Source organism: Triturus cristatus, chromosome 7 (assembly GCF_964204655.1).
Source record: "Triturus cristatus chromosome 7, aTriCri1.1, whole genome shotgun sequence".
In the NCBI taxonomy this organism is placed as follows: domain Eukaryota; kingdom Metazoa; phylum Chordata; class Amphibia; order Caudata; family Salamandridae; genus Triturus; species Triturus cristatus.
This window is the reverse complement of record NC_140590.1, coordinates 54,788,738-54,800,762: the sequence shown is the minus strand read 5'-3', so window position 1 is coordinate 54,800,762 and position 12,025 is coordinate 54,788,738. Positions and strand designations below refer to the sequence as shown.

Below are 12,025 nucleotides of genomic sequence, written 5' to 3'. Positions count from 1 at the left end.
CGGATACAGAGGGAATAACAATAAAGGAAGAGGCTGAGGTAATAACACTCGCACCTCCCCCACTACAAAACAGTGACTTCCCTCCGCTTCCCCCAGACCATTCTACTCTGGTCGGGGCAAGATTATCACAGTTCCTACCTGTCTGGAATTCCATCACAGCAGACAAGTGGGTAAGACAGATTATCCACTATGGTTACTGCCTGGAACTTACAGCTACCCCCCACACATACCACCCAAGCAGCATCCAATGTCCACAGATCATCTCACGCTCCTAAAACAAGAGGTTCTCTCACTGCTTCAAAAGCACGCAATAGAGCCTGTTCCCTTACAACATCAAGGAACAGGGGTTTATTCGCTGTACTTCCTAATACCCAAAAAGGACGGGACTCTAAGACCGATACTCAACCTCAGACCCCTCAACCTATATATACACTTGGATCATTTTCATATGATCACTCTCCAACAAGTGCTCCCGCTGCTACAACAAAATGATTTCCTTGCCACACTAGATCTCAAGGACGCTTACTTCCACATTCCCATACATCCTGCTCACAGGAAGTATCTAAAGTTTGTAGTGGACGGACAACACTATTAGTTCAAAGTCCTTCCATTCGGAGTCACCACCGCACCCAGGGTATTCACAAAATGTCTTGCGGTAGTAGCAGCACATCTCAGAAGACAACAGATTCGTGTCTTCCCATATCTGGACGACTGGCTAATAAAAGCCATTTAACCAATGTGTTCAACACACTCACCAAACCATCCAAACATTACACAACTTGGGATTCACGGTCAGCTACACCAAGTCGTATCTCCAGCCCTCTCATTTACACCAATATCTGGGGGCCACAATAAACACCTCCACAGCTCTAGCCTATCCCAGCCCAGCCAGGCTAGCCAGCATACAAACCCTCATTACAAAATGTCAAGCCCAACACTCTATCACAGCCAAAGTGTTCATGCAACTGATAGGCATGATGGCATCTTGCATTATTATTGTACTTTATGCAAGACTACAAAGGCGCCCCTTACCGGAATGTCTAGCACATCAGTGGAATCGGGCTCAAGGACAGCTTACAGATCTGGTGTTGGTAGACAGCCGCACACATCGTTCTCTGCAGTGGTGGAACACAAAAAACGTGTCCAAAGGGCGACCGTTCCTCGAACCTGTTCCACAGATAGTATCCACGACAGACGCATCACTCACAGGATGGGGAGCCCATCTCCTCGGACATACAACCCAAGGCAAGTGGACCACTCAACAAAAAGTGCTCCACATCAATCACCTGGAACTACTAGCAATATTTCTAGCTTTAAAATCATTCCAAGTACATGTACAAAACAAAGCTTTCCTGATCCGGACGGACAACATGACAGCCAAGTACCACATACAAAAACAAGGAGGCACACATTCCCTGCAGCTGTCCCCGCTCGCACAGAACATTTGGAGATGAACCATCCCACAAAATATATATCTACTTGCCGAACACCTTCCAGGAGTTCACAATCAGATTGCGTATCTGTTAAGTCGACAAACACAACAGATTCACGAATGGGAACTACATCCCCAAGTTCTTCTACCATTTTTTCAGATGTGGTGCCAACCAGACATAGATCTGTTCGCCACATACGAACGCAAAATGCCCAACCTTCGTTGCCAGGTTTCCACACTCTTTGTCCAAGGGCAATGCGATATGGATGAACTGGTCAGGCAAATTTGTGTACGCTTTTCTGCCACTCCCACTGATTCCACTAGTGGTATGCAAGCTCCGACAACAGTCTCTCAAACTAATCTTAGTAGCTCCCACATGGACACGCCAACCTTGGTTCACAACACTGTTGGAACTCTCACTAGTTCCGCACCAAAAACAACGCCTGTCCCCATCCCTGCTAATGCAGAAACCAGGAGAGGTCAGACATCCAGATCCAGGTCAGCTGAATCTGGCGATCTGGCTCCTGAAGTCCTAGAGTTAGGTTACCTTAACTTACCTTAACTTACCACCCGACTGTATGAACATCCTTAAAGAAGTCAGATACCCTACTACTAGAGCTTGTTATGCTGCAAAACACATGTTACTTTTTAGAGTCCCTGCAATTAAAGCCTTCATAGAGGACCTAAAAAGAATCATTCCTCCTAGGTTACCACCCTCTCCAGTGTGGAATCTAAATATTGTTCTTACCAGGCTCATGGGACCCCCATTTGAACCTTTACATAAATGCGAACTGCAGTTCCTCACATGGAAAGTAGCTTTCCTTATTGCCATCACCTCTCTTAGAAGAGTAAGTGAGATCCAGGCTTTAACCATACAAGAACCATTCTTACAATTACATCGTGTGAGAAGTTGGCCTGATATATGATGTCACTAGTTCTAGTGTACACCCTGTATCAGTCCAAACAACCCTTATTTTGATTGGTTGTAAAGTCAACCTTATAGACCAGCTATCCTAGTGGTAGCATAGACAAGAGCAGTCTTAGGCTAAACTCTGAATGGCATGTGAAGCCAGCTGTGATACCATATATAATCCCTTGAATACCAAATGAAAGGACACCACAACAGATATATATATAAAATAAAGTGTATTTATTCTAGTCAAACCCTCAGCACTCTTTATGAGATTCGAGGTAAGTACAACACAGTCTTATTCAAGCATACATTGTCACACAGGTAAGTAATACAGTTAGGCCCTAGGGGCCACACAAACCATATACTAAAAAAGTGGTATAAGGACCACGGTCACGGAAATAGGATAGGCCTAGGCCTAGGTAATCGCTGGGGCTACACTACACTACCCAAGGTTAGGAAGTGGGAGGCCCACGGGATTCAGGTGCAGAGTGGAAACACTCACGCGTAATGCGTATAATCGATAGAAATAGTACAGTTCTGAAATAAGCAGTTTTAGGACACTTCTGGTATAGCTAGAAAGTCGAGACTCGGAAACTAGACCCTAGGATAGTCCATACCCTTGTGAGCACCGGAGTACCCAAGTTACCTAGCCCACGGGCTGCAGGTGCATAGGTGTGAACTTGCGTCGGGTTTCGTCGTGGACTTCTATGGATGCCTGAAGGAAAGTTGCTGACAGGCAGTCAGTACTAAGTGTCCGGTGGATCCCAAGGCCAGGATCAAGAAGGAAGGATACCTGCAAGCAGAAGGGACAGAGTCAATGTCACTAGCCAGTGACCACGTGGAACCGGGAAGGAACCAGGCGATGTCGGGAGATTGCAGGTGAAGAGGTGAAGCTTGTCGCAGCAGCCACGGGTACCAGGAGACGTCGAGGACGACCAGGACCAGGAGGCGAGCTGTCCCATGAAGGCTCTTGCTGTCGGCGGCGTCGAAGTCGAACTAGGACTCACCAAGCCTTGGCAAGCGGAACCCACGAAGAATGGAGGACTTGCTTCTGGTGCAGACCAGGAAGGTCTGGGGTGCTTCTCTTTTGCAGAGGAGCAGGAGCCAGTCTGGAGGAGCCAAACCAGCAGTGAAAAATCAAAGGTGTGTCGTCGCAAAGGCCGCTAGCCAACGGACAAGCAACCGGACAGACGCGGCAAGCAGGAAAATGCAGAAGGGCCCCACGCAGGACTCGTGGAGTGTGGGGGGCTGATCTTCGGTGCAGATGGTGCTTGGGGTTGGGGCTTCTCAATCCCCGTTGCACAACTTCGAGGGTGCCTCAGAAGCTGCGCTGGAAGATACTCGCCACTTTTCCCAGGTAGCCGGTCCCACGTCTCTCGTCGCCTCCACGGATCTCAGCTCGGCTGTGGATGTGGATCAGGGTCGGAGAAGTCTGGAAGTCAAGGCTCTGGTCGGGCTCTGCAGTCGGTCCCTCGTAGAACTTCAGCAAAGCAAAGGGTAAGTCTCTTGATGGTGCCTGTTCGCACAGGGTGACCACTCCTTGGCCACAAGGGAGATTTTTCAGTCTTCTTCTTTCGTCGAATGTCGAAGGTCCAGAGTTTCTGTTCAAGTTGCAGGTTCAGGATAATCTAATTTAGCAGGGCCCAACGAGCTACTAATATACTGGGCTAGTGGGTTGGGCTACCTGCAAGGTCCCTCCTATGGGTGGGACTAGGAAGGCTACACCCCCTTTCCTTTGTCCGGTTTCGCGCCAGAGCTGGGGCTGGAGTGCCCCAGCACCGGTTTGAACTGGACTATGCATGGAGCACCTTGTGTACCCCAGGCATGTCTCATTCCTTTCAGCCCTCCCTGCCCCAATACACTAAAGTCTGTCTGGGGAGGTGCTAGCACCTCCCCAAGCAGGAAACCTATTGTCCAGGCCTCCCTGGCTGGGAGGGCTCCCAGCAGCAGGAGGTCAGACTCGTGTCTGTGGCAGCAGCATCCATTTTGTGATGCTGAGGCTTTGGTGAGAGTTAAACAGCAAAGTAGGATTTTAACATGTCTCTCCCTCTAGAAGGGAGGAATAATATCCTCATCACCAGAAATGGTATGGGGGTATTATTCCAAAGTGTTAGACACCTTACACGACATGTTTTGATAAAGCCAAACCATAGTTACCATAACCGTTTAAGATTATAAGGCACTTTAAGAGTATATGGTAGGCTATATCATAGAACAGCTATAAGGACATGGTTCCAAAAGCTGCAGACAGGCTCAGCTCATACTAGAGCACCATCTCACATGTTACCAAGCACTCTGCCTCCAGGATTGTTAAGGCCTGCCATAGGAGTGGCTGATAGGTACACATGTGTCTATATATATATTTTTTTTTTAAATTTATTTATTAGATTTTCACAACAGCATAGATAATTGATCGAGCTTAACAAAACATATATACATAGACCAAAAAAAAAGAAAGTTAACATAATTGAATAAGATCAGACCAGATTTCATTGCAGAAAAACATTAAAATATAAATACAATAAAAAACCGAAGGAAAAAAAAAGGAAAAATTAGTCTTCTAAGACTGAGTCCAGTTACTAATAGGGGCCCAAATATTTAAGCCTAGAGCTTTCTTTTTCCTCCCTTTTAACCTATACACAGCTTGCTCTAACTGATAAATATTCAGCAATTTCGATTGCCATTGTATGAATGAAGGAGAGTCAGAGTCTATCCAATGGAAAGTAATGCAGTATCGGAAAATAGACATGGATATAAATAAAAAGCCTTCTTCAGCAATTGTCCACAGTTTAACAGGATTTGATTGAACACCACAAATAACAAATTCAGCGGAAAGAATAACGGATGAATTCATAATATTATTCAAAAACATTTGGATTTCGGAGATAAATTGAGTTAAGTTTGGGCAGAAAAAAAACATGTGTGCAGCATTTGCGCCCAGAAGATTACATCGACTACATTTGTCACCCCTATTAGCTTTCCATTTCATCAATTTAGCTGGAGTATAATATAAATCAAAAATACTCATAAAGAATTGGCTTTTAAGGGATCCATTAATTAGAACTAAATCAGATAAATATAAAGCATCAGATAAGTTAATAGACTTTATGCCCAAATCCTTTTGCCATTTTAGATTGAACAAATCAAGATTGTCTTCCATCCGGGTTAGCATAGTCTGATACATTATGCCAATTCTATTTTGTTTGTTACAGCATTCGAGTATATCGATTTTCCTAATTTTATTAGTATATAATAAGTTCTTAGTGAATAAGAAACTACGTATTTGCAAGTACTTAAAAAAGTCTTTTTGAAGTACATTATAGTTTTGTTGTATATACAAAAATTAAACAAATCGTCCTTCTTGGTAGAGATCGCCTAAATTAGATATATTAAGTCTTTGCCATTGCTGAAGAATCTGGTCTGAAAATATTGGTGGTAGAATCGGATTATTATATAATGGTGTATAATAGGTAATATTATTGAAGCAAAATTTTTTCTTACATTGTCTCCATATTTGATAAATGGTCGATATAACTTTAAATCTTGTTTTTTTGTAGTAGCTTGGTTCTGAAAAACGTACAAGACATTGACGTGCTTGCGCACCTAAGATCATTTCATAAATAGTTGGATAGGTAAAGTCCTTAGGTGGTCATTCTTGAAAAATTAGAACTCTCATAAGTTTAAGTGATATCGCCAGGTAGTATAAGCGGAAGTCTAGTAAGCCCCATCCTCCTCTATAAGTAGGGAGTGAGCACCACTTAAGAGATCGCCTAGCCCTCTTGTATCCCCAGAAAAATCTTGAAAATATTCTATCTATTTTTATAAATACAGTGGAGGAAAATAACAAAGGTATAGTACGAAAAAAATAAAGAAATTTGGGGAAAAAGAGTATCTTAATTACATTAGTACGACCATAAAGGGAGAGATGGAGATTATTTAACCTTTCAAGAGATCTAGTAGTTGAGATGAGTAGTGGATCAAGATTAAGATTAACAATATCCTCAACCTTAGCAGAAAGTGTTACGCCTAAATATAAGGCCGTTGTAGCATATGTCAAGTCAGTTGGTAGACTAGCATTAGAGTGTATTATTTGTGTTTTGGCTATATTTAATTTGTAACCAGAATATAAACCAAATTCTCGAGCTGCCTCTATGATTTTAGGAAATGCTAGATTGATATCTGAAGTAGCAATCGCGACGTCATCTGCATATGCGAAGATTTTATACTCTACTTGATGTATTATAACCGGTGGGATATTTTCCTGATGTATTAGTTTTTGCAGATAGGACTCAATATAAAGTGCAAATAAAAGAGGTGAACATGGGCACCCTTGCCTAGTCCCCCTTGTTATTGATAGTGTAGGAAATGTCTCAGAAGCTATGCGAATAACAGCCCTGGGTTGTTTATATAAGGCTTTTAGAGCACATACAAATTCACCTGGAAAGTTTTTCCAAGTCAATACTTGCCAGAGGAACCCCCAGTCGACCCTATCGAATGCTTTCTCAGCATCAAGTAGAACAATCCCGACTGGGGATCCCGTGGCCTGCGCCCAATCTAACAAAGTAATGATCCTTCTAACATGGTCAGTTGTATCTCTCTTTTTAATAAATCCATGTTGCGAATCAGCCACTAAATTTGGCATTAAATCGTTTAATCTATTAGCTAATATTTTAGAGAAGATTTTACTGTCTGATGTTATTAAGGATATAGGTCTGTATGATCCAAGATCCATAGGATCCTTCCCTTTTTTTAAAAAAACAACAATAGTAGCTAATGACCATGATGGAGGCGGCCGACCATTGAATGCTTCTTGAAATATTTTCAGTAGCTCTGGTTGTAGCATGTTACGGAATGTTCGATAAAATTCTAGAGGGATGTTATCTGGTCCAACCGCTTTACCAGATGCCAAACCAAGAATAGCCCCTTCTATCTCTTCCCAAGTAACTGAAGCTGTTAGTGTATTTTTTTGAACTTCCGTAAGAGAGGAAAGATGTTCAATATTCGAAAAATAATTGAAAGCATCTTCACAGACACTAGTACCGTCGTTTGATCGATTGTACAGAGATTGATAAAAATTTCGAAATGCTTCCAAAACACCCGACTTGGATTCCTGAATAACCCCTTCCATATCCAATATTTGAGCTATATCCATAGCGGTTGCTTTCTGTCTCAGTCTTTGGGCTAATATTCTGCCAGTTTGTTCACTTAATTCATAACATTCTTTTTTAAATAATTTGTACTTCTCAGCTACCTGATTGGCTAAGAAAGAATAAATAGTCGACCGTGTAGTGGCCAGCGATTTTTGAGCTTCTTGTATCGCTGAACCCAGCCTAACACAAGAGGCTAGTTTGATTTCTGCTTGCCTTAATCGATCCAGACTCTCTCTAAATGCAGCTAGTTTTTTCTTTTTACGGAGATTCGAATAACTCAGGGTCTCACCCCTTATTATTGATTTAAAAGTATCCCAGACCATTTGTACAGAGGCAGTATTGTTGTTATTCAAGAAAAATTCCCTGATTACCAGAGCCATATGAGCTAGATAATCTTGATCTAACAATAAATTTCTCTGAAATGTCCACGGTCTTTTTTGTGAGTAGATTGAATAAGAAAGTGACAAATCTAAAACAATAGGATTGTGATCAGAAATGATTTGGGGTAAGACTTCAATACTACTATTACTGACAAGTTGAGCAGAAATAAAAAAATAATCCAAGCGGACAAATTTTTGGTGTGGAGCCGAGAAATGAGTAACCTGGTTCTAGGGGTCTAAATTTGTTCCAGACATCTATCAGTCCGTTATTTAACGTTAATTCTCTAAGAGCTTTAAACGTTTGAGGTTTCCGATCTCTATATTTCCCAAAATTCCTAATATTACAATCAGCGTTAATATTAATGTTGAAATCGCCACAAAGGATTAAAGGATAATCCCAAGCTGCTAGTTCAGAATTAATTGTATTAAATACCTCCTTATCATCTAAGTTCGGGCCGTATAGAGAGCAGATAGTCATTTTGTTCCCGTCAATAATAATTTCTGCGATTCCCCCATCTCCCCCACCTATCGCCTGGCGATCTAATACATTTCCCAATTCCACGTTTTGTGAGAATAGCGACACCTCTAGTTGTTCCCATTTGTTTAGAACAGACTAATAACTCTAGATCAAGATTTTTAAACAAATTCCTCTTGGGCCAAGGGATATGTGTCTCTTGTAGACATAAGATATCAATTTGGAGAAGTTGAATCAAGTGTCGCAGAATCCCCATCTTTTTAAAGTCATTCAGATCGTTAACATTAAGAGAGCAAATTTTAATTTTTCTCACCATATTGAAAATCTTTGAAAAGTACCATCAATAGTAACCTGTTTATTGGCAAACGTTTTTTTTTGATTCAATTAAACACTCACATGAAACATAAAAATCAACCCACCAAGGCTTATATAGCCCGGATCAATCATCATTGCTGTTTTATACCACACCACCCACCACCCCCACCCCCACCCCCGCCTCAACCCCCAGGTTGAGGACCACCCACCCAACCCCCTCCCCCACACATGAGGCTCAGGAACTGACAGTTCCTGTGTAAGATGGGGAGCCATATCTCTCTGGCTCCGCCCCATATCAGAAAATAGAGTTCTGAAAAATAGATAGCACTATACTAGACAGATATGTATATAAAATATCCAATGTCTAACACTAGACCACATATTATAACATGAGTAATGTATTATGCCACCCCTGGTCTGGCCTTCCAATCAGACACAACTGGCTGATCACTCAGCTGGGGCAAGGTCGTGTAATCATCCCTTGCTTAGATATAGTATACCTATATCTACCCTTATATATAGACACATACTCATGTGTCTATATATAAGGGTAGATATAGGTATACTATATCTAAGCAAGGGGTGATTACACGACCTTGCCCCAGCTGAGTGATCAGCCAGTTGTGTCTGATTGGAAGGCCAGACCAGGGGTGGCATAATACATGCTGCAGCCCCTGGGAGGCCTATGGTACACCTATGCCCTGGGTACCTAGGGTACACTGTACAGGGTCCAATAAGGTGATCCTTACCAATTGGGTATGTACCTAGGGTACATGAAGTCCATTTCAAAGAGAGAGCAGACAGTCTGAGTCCCTGAATGGCAGGATCTCAGGCCAACTAAGTCGAAAAACCAGCTAGATGCTAGGCAACAATTTGGGGGTAACCATAGTCCGATATCCATCTTCCTACACATCGCAACAAGGTGGTGCTCAGAACAAACCCAAAATTCCTTCCTAAAGTCATCTCTCCATTTCATCTTAACCAATCAGTGGAGTCACCAGTGTTTTTTCCAAACCCAGACTCCGTAGCGGAGAGAGCTCTACACACCCTAGATGTAAAAAGAGCCCTGCTTTATTACATTGACAGAACCAAATCCTTTTGCAAAACAAAACAACTGTTTGTAGCTTTCTCCCCACTGCATAAGGGTAATCCCATCTCCACGGCGGAGATTGCAAGGTGGATCATTAAATGTATCCAAATATGCTACCAGAAAGCGTAACGCACACTGGCAATTTCCCGTAGGGCGCATTTCACACGCAAACTAGGGGCCTCTATGGCATTCTTAGGGAACATTCTCCTAGAAGACATTTGTAAGGCAGCAACATGGTCTACAACACACACCTTCACTAAACACTATTGTGTTGATGTGCAAGCCAAGCAGCAAGTTTCTGTGGGCCAAGCTGTTCTTAAAACTCTCTTTCAAACTACTGCAACCGATACAGGTGACCACCGCTAGGGGAGATACTTCTGTACACTCTATGCAAGTGTGTGATCTGCAGCTCATATGCCTCGAACAGAACCAGTATGCATCTGTTCTTGGCATATAGAGCTGCAGATCCTCACACGCCCACCCACCTCCCCAGGACCTGTATGTGTTCCAGTTCTATCTTACTTTGATATACACACATGCACATCTTTTTCTTTCTACTAACTACATCATGGCGAAAAACAATCTAAGGATGGAGTCGATGCCCATGCGCACTATCGTCCAAGGGAGGAGTTCCCTATCGCGTGACTACAAAGACTTCTTCCAAGACAACCACATCGTGCAAGCATCCGAGCTCCACACCAGATGGCGATCTAATGCAGTGTGAGGATCTGCAGCTCTACATGCCAAGAACGGATGCATACTGCTAAGTAGCATCTTCCTTTTTTTAAATAAAGACAATTTCAGGAAATAGGCTGCACAAAACCGATCCTGTGATAATCCCCATTGTGCAGCCTGTTACGTTACAGAAATCTTGTAGCACTGATCGCAAAAATACTGCTCTCAAATTGAGAGAAGTATTTTGCCACCAGTGAGCTGTTTTGCGCACTGACCTGTGTACTAAAAAGTCAATTTGCAAAATACTGATAACTAGTGGGTCGCAATCCGATCTACCTCATGGATATTAATAAGGTAGGATGCAAATTGCAACCCACTATGAATCACAGCCATCACAGGGACGGTGGCATGCTGAGGTCAGCAAACCACAATGTCTGTTATTGTTTAAAAGAAATATATATATATATATACATATATATATTACCTACTGGCAGTCGCCAGTAGGTAGTTATAGTTAGGACCACGTTTCCATAGGAAATCCGCAACATTCTATTTTGAATAACTTTGGCGCCGGTCGACGAATCCTCGCGAATTTTTCAAAATAGGTGGGGCGCTACGCTCCGCTCTTACCCTGAAAGTCTCGGGGGGATTCGTCAAGCGGGGGCTGAGATAAAAGGGGGGTCCCAAAATGCGTTTTTCCCATGCATTTTTCCATAGGACCTTTAGACACAGCTACAGCCCGAACGGCTGAACAGAATTACTTGAAATTTGGCAGAGAGGTAGTCCTCGGGTCAAGGAAGTGCCTTTTGTAGGTTTGGTGTAAATCTGTTCAGTAGATTCTGAGAAAATAGCCTTTAAATCAATATATATATCTGTGGCAGCTTACGGTGCGCTTACCGTAAGCTTACCGTAAGCTTACCGTACGCGTACGGTGGCGTGCGCGAGCGCGATTTTGATTGGCTCTTAGATCTTAGTAAACATTCGAATCGGTCGAAACCAGGAAGCGGCGGCCGCCATTTTCTCTCTCGCTCTCTGAGTTGGGCAGCAAAAACGAAGCCAAAAAATGTCCAAAGAGGCAGTTTCTTGAGATCCTAACCACCCAGCATTGATATAGGGGTCCCCAAACAACCCCCAAGCCCAAAAAAAAAAATTTTTTTTTTTTCGGAAAATCGCCGATTACGCTTACCGTACGCGTACGGTAAAAAATTTTTTAAAAAAAAATTATCCACACTCTCCCCACCCCGTGTGCAATTGGTGCCCGAAGGGCACCATTTGTGAATGGCTTATTAGAGATAAGAAATTAACAAAGAATAAATTTCACAAAGATGCGCATAATATGTCCCCCATGTGCGCACGGTGCGCGAAGCGCATCGTGCGTACATGGCCCATCCCGCATAACGTGGGCACGCGGTGCGCGCAGCGCACCGCGTGACCACCGTGCGTGCACGGCACTAACTGCGTAAAGTGGGCGCGCGGTGCGCGAAGCGCACCGCGTGCTCACTGTGCACGCACGGTGCGCGAAGCGCACCGTGCGCGCACGGAACGAACTGCGTTAACTGGGCGCGCACGCCACGAATGGCGTAAAGTAACTTAGC

At 43.2% G+C, this 12,025-nt stretch overlaps 1 protein-coding gene across 7 annotated transcripts in view; it reads left to right on the top strand.

Moving 5' to 3' along the window:
- The window catches only part of ARHGEF1 (Rho guanine nucleotide exchange factor 1), an 891,302-nt gene that overhangs the window by 800,376 nt on the left and 78,901 nt on the right, over window positions 1–12,025 (top strand). The window lies entirely within an intron of this gene.